Source organism: Halyomorpha halys, unplaced genomic scaffold, assembly GCF_000696795.3.
Source record: "Halyomorpha halys isolate HHAL.00 unplaced genomic scaffold, Hhal_1.1 Scaffold100.1, whole genome shotgun sequence".
Classification (NCBI taxonomy): Eukaryota; Metazoa; Arthropoda; class Insecta; order Hemiptera; family Pentatomidae; genus Halyomorpha; species Halyomorpha halys.
The window spans coordinates 2,337,510-2,347,003 of NW_027112088.1; the positions used below are offsets into that span (position 1 = coordinate 2,337,510).

The window sequence follows — 9,494 nt, forward strand, 5'->3', positions numbered from 1 at the left end:
TTTTAAATAAATAAAGTATTCCTAAAGTTTAAAAATATTGTTGTTAAGGACACGGAATTGAAATAAAAATCATTTTAATAACTTCAATAGAATAAATAGAGCTTCTTGAGTGCCTGATAAGCAAGTCGTACAGTGAAAACATAGCTCCAACCCGCTACAAAAAATTACTTTAAAAAATAAAATTTTGGGATCACAAATATCTCCACTCAGCAAGAAAATTGAAAATTTAGGTGGATCTCGTAAAAAATCAATGAAATGAAATGATATGATGTTCGAAATATTTCTCTAAGTTTTTATAAATGTTATTATTAATTTTCCTTATGTCCGTCAGACATGATAAAATTAACTTTTACAAGCGTAATCCTGAGAAACAAATTGTCAATTTACTTCCTAATTGTTTTCTCAATAACTAACCTTCTACATAAATTCATGAAAACAGTGTGTTTTAACTTATTTATTCATTAAATTATTTTATTTTATTACTAGTATTAATTTTATTTTATTACTAGTTATTTTAGTACTATTATTTTTTTTAAATCTTATTTATCCATTCAAGTGCTTCTTGTAACCGGCTTTTTATTATATTTTCTTTTGAATCTATGCGTTAGTCTTGTTCTCGTAAAATGTATTTATTTGTTTGTTTTTTGGTAAACTGATCTACTGCTGTGAGTATTATTAATAGTGATTGTTTAGCGGGCCACTGGAGAGGATCTAGAAGGGTGAATTCGGGAGAGTGAATTTGTTGATCGGGTGAATTAAAAATTGTGAAATGGTGAAATTGAAGGAACAGAAAAGGGAAAGAAAAAAAAATGAATTGAAATGTTTGTATTTGGTGTATAGACTGAAATTGATTATAAAAGGAAACTGTAGGGAAAAAAACTGTTATCTTTCTATTTTATTATACCATGTAATAATACGTAATTTATATATGTCCGATTACGGATTGATTAGTATGTTGTGTGATGTAGCAACCTCATGTATTTGGACAGCATAGATGAATAAAGTATTTCTCTCTCAATCTCTCTTACGCTTACAAGTTTTGAAGTATGGAATTTAACATCGTTGGATTAAAACGAAGAAGTGGTAAGAACTAAATTAATTTATTTTTTTTATTTTGCGCTCCTAAATGATTTGAGCTCTGTTGTGAAATACCTCCCTAGTAAATTGTATACATACCACAATAGACGTTCCTGAAATCACTGCGTTTAAAAAAAATATATAAATTAGTATATATGTATACCAAATATAGGGATAGTAGAAAAATTCATCAGTCAAGAATTTAGGAACAATTAATTTATTGTATAATTTATTTAAGGATTATTTATAAGTATAAAAAAATCATTCAAATTATTAAATTGTTACACTTAATTATAAATAATAAGAAGATAAACACATTAAATTTATCAGGAAACAGGGCCAATACCATATGGCTGGACTGTGGAACATTAGAAGGTTAAACTGATTTAATTTTTTTTTAAAGTAAATTTTCCAATTGATTTCTGATGCTCATAAATATACTCAAAATATTTAATAAAATTCCTTCCACGGTATGTCGAGGACCGTTCTGTATAATGACAGGCATAAATTGTTTGAGAGTGTAGCACAATATAATTTCAAAATATTCACAACCCAAAATAACTGGGATTCCCTAAATTAGAATTTTTCGGAGCCTCGCGTATTGAATCTAAAACCATGCTGCGCCGAAAAATGTAGCACTTCACTGATGGAACAATCTAAATGCTAACGTCTTTCTTGAAATATGTTCTCTTAGAGAAAAATTGGAGAAATAAATATATATTTCCATTGCGTATTCATGCTAATTGCGGCCACTTGAATCCCATTGTAAAACTCCCAAACTGTACAAGAGACCGGTGGAAAAAAAAATCAGTTGTTTCATCATAATGTTTTATTACTTTAATGAATATAGTTGGAGTTTTTCTTTGAGAGTTCCACATCTCTAAAACTACTAACGACAATAGAAAACCTAATATAACGTTATTTAAAGTAGAGTGAAATTTTCTAAAATATGAGCCCTAAGAGAAAGATTTACATTCAATAGTTTACCGGAGATACAGTTTTTTTTTTTTAATAAATACAACATTTCGTGACGAAAAATCAGTAGTTGATGCATTTATTTTGGCAAATATCATGTAAAATACTACTCCAACGAAGATAAATGTCGTAAATCACTTTATAGCAGATTAAACTAGCTTTGATTTGAGTGCTAATAGACATCAATACGTTTAATGTTTCCTGAGATATAGATTTCCCAAAACAAATTCACCAAATACTAATTTTAAAGCCCATTTTTTAAAAAAAGTATATATCTCGAAAACAATTGAACGAGAATAGCTCTTTTAGAGTTCATGTTTTAGTAAATTTGCTCTTCTCTAAATATTACATAAAAAAAAAAAATAAAAAATTAATTTTTAATAACGCATTGCTAAAGTCGTAATTTTTGATTCTCCATAACACTACTTGGCAGACTCTTCAATTTTTACAACTAACTACCCATAGTTTTCATTAAACTAATCACAGCCAATTGCATCTGGAATTACAAATGGAAACAATAGAGCATTGCATCAAAAAAAGATCCATGAAGTTCCGCTCCCAGTTACCGACAGTTAAAGGAGCAGTGGTGACCTACAACTTGGGAAACCCAACCGTAGCCCAGACTGCTTCAGGACATCTTGTTATAAGTTCTATATTTATCAGTTCTGTAATTGTAACTCTGAAATTTTAATTTATTTTTCTCTTCATCTTTTTCTTAAATTAACTTTCTCTTTATTCCATTAGAAGTCAATTATTTATTTAGTTAAATCCATAAATGTCATTGTTTTTGTTATTAACTTTACTTATCTTTTATTAGGAATTATTATTTTAATCTATTTACTTTATCTTTTTTTTATTATTCATAACGTTGCATATGGTTAGGGGTGTATTTTGTATGAGTCTGCACCTCTACCCCATAATCAATAATAAAAAAAAAATGTACCTCTTAGATTAACCATGTAAGACCCACCAGGCCGATATGGTACCAAATAAAAAAATATATTAACTTAACCAAAATTAGGGTGAAACGACTGATTTTTTTACTTTTATTGGGATCTAGGACTCTATTTGTTGCAATTACTTTAAAATTAATACTGTTAAAAAAAACTCAGAACACAATCAAACTATAAATTATAGATTTTTTTATTTTTCAACGACTGACTAAAGTGGCCATTTAGTCTTATAGGATAATATATAAAATACTCCACCGAAAGGCTTGAAGAGACTTAAAAACTTAAATTGACAATTTATATTTCTTAAAGATTTCTAAACATGCTTATTTAAGCTCTCTTTTTTCTCACACTATACTTTCTTGTAGATAATAATATTTTTTATCTCATTTAGTTAGTTGATTTAACTTTCTTTTATGATTTTTTTTTTAAAACGATTAAACTTAGTTTAAACTCGGTATCTCAATTCACAATTAAGTGGCCTTTAATATTAGCTTGGGCTCATGCTCCTTGAAATAGTTTTACGGGGCTTAAATAACTAATTTTTAAATATTTAAAATAACGTAGACTTGTTAAGAAGATAGCAAAAGGTAATTGAGCGGTACAAAGATGTAATTTGTATTTTTTATATATATCTATGTATTATATATTATTAAATTTTGTATTTAAATACGTATTGTTTATTTAAAAAAAAAATTATCTGTCATTGTTCATAGTAATAAGCAACGGATAAATCTAAATTATGAAAGAATTTTATAATTAACAAAATGAAAAAGTAAATTATTTCGTGTTTCCAGGTTTGTTATGAAAACAGTCAAATTTTACATTCATCTACTTACATATGAAATATATGGTGAGAGGAAGTATTGTTATCCTATACAATAAATAAATAGCCAGTTTTGAAAATTAAACGCATTAGTTTCCTCTCAAAGTAGGATAGTAATTGAATATGGGCACCGGATTTTTATTTTTTCAACTCAACCTTGATATATCTTGTTTGAAGCTGGTCAATGAAAAAATCAGCCAGGCCAGTTATCACGCTATCATGGAGAGACAAGATGAGATTGAATATTGATATAAATAGACTGGCTAAAGCTCGGGTCATTGCACTACGAAAATAGAATCGGTGCCAAACTAAATAATAAAACGTCGATAGAAATAAGAAAACAATTTGGTGTGATGCGTGCATCATCATAAAAATTTTGACAATATTTACTTCAGTAATACTTTCCGCAATAATTTTCAAATTTGATTTCAACAGTTTTAAGAAAAGTTCTTTTAATAAAATTTCTAATGTGAAATTTTAACATTTTTATTTTGCAAGAGTATGGCAAAAATATAAAGACATTATGGTCATCTAATTTTTAAATTCTGCTATTAACCATCTATACAATGCTAATTTGTTAAAAAATCATCGATAGATAAAGTGAAACTGACAAACAATTAATTATTTAATTACTGCATTACCATCTACAGCCTTGCATGACCTTCTTCATTAAATATTATTATTTTTGATATATGTGACCTCTAACTATATATAATACGTCAAGATTACTTTTCTTATTTCCGGAGCTGAATTTTCAACCTGAAAAAAATATTTTCCTTCTATTTTCCTAATTTAATTATCAAATCCTTTCATAGTTAATACTTGTCCATTTTGTGAAATGGTTAATAATTTCATAAAAACAAAATTAAAGGTACTTTAGAGGAAGCCAATTTGAATATTCGTCAACTAAGCCCTGCCAAACTATTTAAATGAGGATAAGAACTAGCTGATATTAAATACAACTTAATTGTTCATTCATATACCGAATTTAATTAAAATCGTTAGAGCCGTATTTAAGAAAATCGACAAAAATGTAAAAACACGATTCTATTAAGAGCGAAGTGGCTCTTAATAGAATCATGTTTTTATATGATTTCTCATGTAATGATCATGGTTTCATAATTTTATTAAAAAAAAGTTGTCACATGACATATACCTTTAATATGTTATTTCTGATCTAGGCTGACCACACGGACATTGACTACTTTATGAAACTTGGTTATTTAAACTGAGGGGACCGTTGGAAACGTTTATTTCCATCAACATATGAAATTCGATTCTTTCGTTCGCATTATTTCCCCTTAATATTTAATTATATTAATAATACCAATTTAATACCTAAATTAATACCATAATAATAATATTTATTATATGGATAAGTGAAAGTAAAATTAATTAAATATATGTGCTCGTGTGTGTCCAGCTATATTTTATTTATTATTATACACTGCTTTAGCAAAATATATATATATATATATATATGATAACCAGTAAAATAAACAAAATATTTTGGCAAACTGTTTAAACCAGAAGAATACACTTTTTATATTTAAATCGCACATTTAAAACTAAGTACAAATATACTAAAACAACTATTTCAATTAATTCAGTACTTACGAAAAGAAGAGAATTAATAGAAGTTCTGTTGGATCTGAAAAAAATAAATAAAAAATCAATAAACAATTTTTTTTTTAATTTTAACTATATCAGTGGATAGAAACATCTGGAATACTAGGATGGAGAGAAGAGATGAAAGAACTCAATATTTTTTTGCCTAATTGAATAGAAATAATTGGAAATGTATATATTATGAAAGTATCATTAAGGAACCAATTCAACCAGTATTCTGATTGTATCTTTTTTACAAATTATTATCCCATTTTTTTAAATGTCTATATAAGAAGATAATTTAATAGAGTTTTACTTGATATAATCAGCTAAGTAGAAGTTATAAAATAAAAATATAAACAATATTTTATTTTATAATTTTTGAGAACATAAAACTAATCATATGCCATAAACAAATGCATAAATTTTAAATTACTGGCTTTCATTACTAATACATACATATACATTACATTTTATAGTGGCTGGCTCCAATTTAAACTCAAACGACCATTTTTGAACGGCCAGCCTTCTATAAAAGCTTTTACAAAGAGTAAATATTCATTAATTTATTTCAGCTCATGACTTCATCAATATGCTATCGTCAGCTCGAACAAAAGACTATTGGGGTAGAAAATTTGCAATTATTTTAAAACACAAAACCTTAAAAAACTTGGTATAAACGGAATAAACAAAAATATCGCAATAAAAAATACAATTTGGTGACCAGAAATAAGCAAATTATAAACATTATACCGGTTACGCATAATAAAAGTAATCAAAATGCAGTATTATATCAAAACACCGTATTACGAAGACGAAAGAAGATGGTCTCGATACCTTCTTCTCTGACATGTTATTGGAGTTCTATCAATAGATAGATTCTCCACATGTTTGTGTCATGTCACTCACTATGTCACCTACAGCAAATTTACTTTTATATATTTTTATAAAGTTGTAAAAAACAATAAATAAATTATTAAAAAAAACTATAAAACTCATAAAGAAATAGTTTAAACCTACTTTTAAATTTCAAGTAAATTCTTATTATCTTAATTATCTGAAATTTAAAAGAAGCTAAACACTCTTACACAAATTTTATTGCATTTTTAGGTCGACTGTTTTAATTACTGCATTTTTGAGCTGTTTCTTTTCTTGTGAGCGAGAAATATATAAAAATTGGCGATCATTTAAAAAAAAAAAAAAATCGCACTTACCTCAGAACGGTGTATCGTCAAAACCAGGAATATTTCTTTGTTTGCCGTTTTAAATTATATTTATTTGTACAGAAAGAATTTATTTGGTGTTAAAAATAAGAAAGGAATAATTTTTTTCTTTATTAACCTTTATTAAAATCATACAATCTTACTCCAGGGTAATAATTATTAGGGCTGGAAGAACTCAGTCATACGATGTATACATATTAAATAAAAGCAGTAAAGTAAATAAATAATAACAAAAATAAAATAAAATAAATAAATCTAAACTAAAATGGATAAAATTGAATAATAAATAAATAAATGTGATAAATATTATGATATAGTGATAAATAAAGACTAATTAAGAATTATCTCAATGTCCCTCTCCTTCCCCTCCGTTGAAGGATATAAAAAATTAACGGGAAAACAATTGAGGAAATTCTATGAAAGAATAAATTATATTTACTCTATAAATAAATAAAATACCGTAAGTCTAAAAAAATATTTTATATCCAAGGGAATAAATTGTTCAAAAAAACGCATACGATTGTTTCACAAATAAACGAAAACTTAATTTTTTTTACTAGCTGAATTTTCAAAGTTAGAGCCTCAAATAGGTTATCACAGGTAAATAAAGTAATTAAGGATATAAAAAAATGCATTTTTTTAAATGTAATTAAAACCCTTTGTATACTGATAATAAAAACAATTAGTAAAAACAAATAAAGAAATATTTCCAACAATGTATTGTTCAAATTAAAAACTGAAATTATACAAATGGTAACCTAATTAACATATATAGAACCTCTCAAAAATCATAATATATAATTAATTAAGTTCATATCCAGAGATATCAAGCGAATATAAATAAGAAAATTGAAATTAATTAAAAACGTCAGAGATATATTACAATTTCATAATTTTAAAAAATCTGAGTGTTCATAGTGATTAAAATGCTGTCATAAATTAACACAGCATTATTAAAATTATTATGATCAAACATAATAATATAATTCTTAGAAACATATCAAACGAAAACAACAGACTTTAGTAATTATAAAAAAATAAAATAAAAACATAAATAAAATCACTATTGAACAATAGTAATAACACGATCTTGTTTCTTTGAATAAAATTTATTTTGTAATTAGGTGTGAACATATTTCTAAGAGACAGCATTATTATAAAAAGTAATAGTTCATGTGTATAATACAGTTTACTTTATTTTTGTAATAATATTGAATATAATATTAACCAAAGATTGTTTATCTAAAAGACGGAATTTATTAAAATTAAGGTACAATTTAAATTTACAATAAAAGATAATTAAATCATCTTTATAGGAATTTACAATAATTTTTCTGATAATAAAAACATTTAATAAAATTTTCTGAATAATTTTTTTTTAATCAATATGTTTCAAGAAATTGCCATAAAATATACAGAACAAGTAATAGACAAGTAGACTAGTTGTTTGTTTATCCTTAGTGGCGTAAAACATCATTGGTCATTAACGCCATTTATACCTTACTTAATTTTCCTACTTTTGTTTAACTTCATTTTTTTAATTTTTATTTATTATTTATTATTAAATTTAATTTTTTTTTCCTGTCCGATGTTATATGTGGGTCAGTAAACCTTTTGATTTTAAAAATTTCACTGTTTTATCATCTCTGAGGGTTTTTTGAAATAATTTTTAGTTTACTCCTAGGGATTTTATTCCACAAAGATTGGCTTATCTTTGATTTCCTTTTCGAGGGGTATGCTCATTTATGATGGAGTTAAAATAAAATTAATATGGATACAAAAAAAAATGTGACTATCTGACAAAATTAATTTAAGATAAGACACAAGTTATTCTTAAATCAGGTATGTATATGTCTATACATACATATAAATTTTAAGGAGAAAATTGAAATTTCAAAAGCAAAAACCGTTAAAATTATGAATGACAAAATCATATTTTTCACTATTAATTGTTATTTTAGAAAAATACATGAAAAAAATCTCATCCAAGGGATAAAATGTATCTTCTCCATAGAGCCACTCTTGAAGGCTCCAGATTAAATAACCAACGTATATGTGATCGGATGATGTATTCGAAGAAAATCCCCAATAAAAGTAAAAATCGAGTTCCAGGTACTATATTATACGAACCAAAATAAAATAACCAAAAAGCTATTTTATGCAGAAAAAAATAGGATATTTTCTAACATATTTTGACAGATAATGGAAGAGTAACATAAAAAAAAAAATGAAAAAAAAGGAAAATACTGCTTGCGATGAGTGTATTGTATTAGACATAGGATATTACAACTCAAGTGCTCAAGTATATCTTTTCGCTTCGTCATTTGACTTAAAAAATACTATAGCTGTCAGGCGAGTGCTTTTCCCGCTGTTCGGGATATCTCTGTCACACAAAATTGGGACCAAATGATACCTTCTGTTTTTTTGTTTTTTTTGTTTTTTTAAGACAAAAATAGCATTTTGTCACTTAAGCTTTTCTCTCCCTCTTTCCCGAAAAAGTCATTCTTCCGTTTTATTTTTTCTCAAGGGAAACGTTTCAGACATCTGTCCAATGTATAGATCTATCTAAAAAATATAATAGAAAAAACTTTTACATTCAGTTTTATACTTATACAAGGTAGAAAAGAAAGTTTTTACGCTTTTCCTGTATACTTTGTACTTTGTAAACAGAAAACCTGTAAAAGTTTTTTTTCAAACTTTATGATATTCATAAATATATTATATATTAAAAACAATCATAATGAGAAAAATCAATAATTTTTATATTATTATGTCACTATTTTAATTATTCTGTCTCACATCTTCCCTTTTAATGATCTCTCCAAACATCTAAAA

The 9,494-nt window shown here is 26.0% G+C and overlaps 1 long non-coding RNA gene across 1 annotated transcript in view; it reads right to left on the reverse strand.

Moving 5' to 3' along the window:
• The window catches only part of LOC112210118 (uncharacterized), a 415,980-nt gene that overhangs the window by 200,906 nt on the left and 205,580 nt on the right, over positions 1 to 9,494 (reverse strand). Inside the window, exon 4 of the long non-coding RNA XR_010844114.1 lies at positions 5,446 to 5,479. This is a non-coding gene — a long non-coding RNA (uncharacterized lncRNA). The remainder of the gene's footprint in view (positions 1 to 5,445; positions 5,480 to 9,494) is intronic.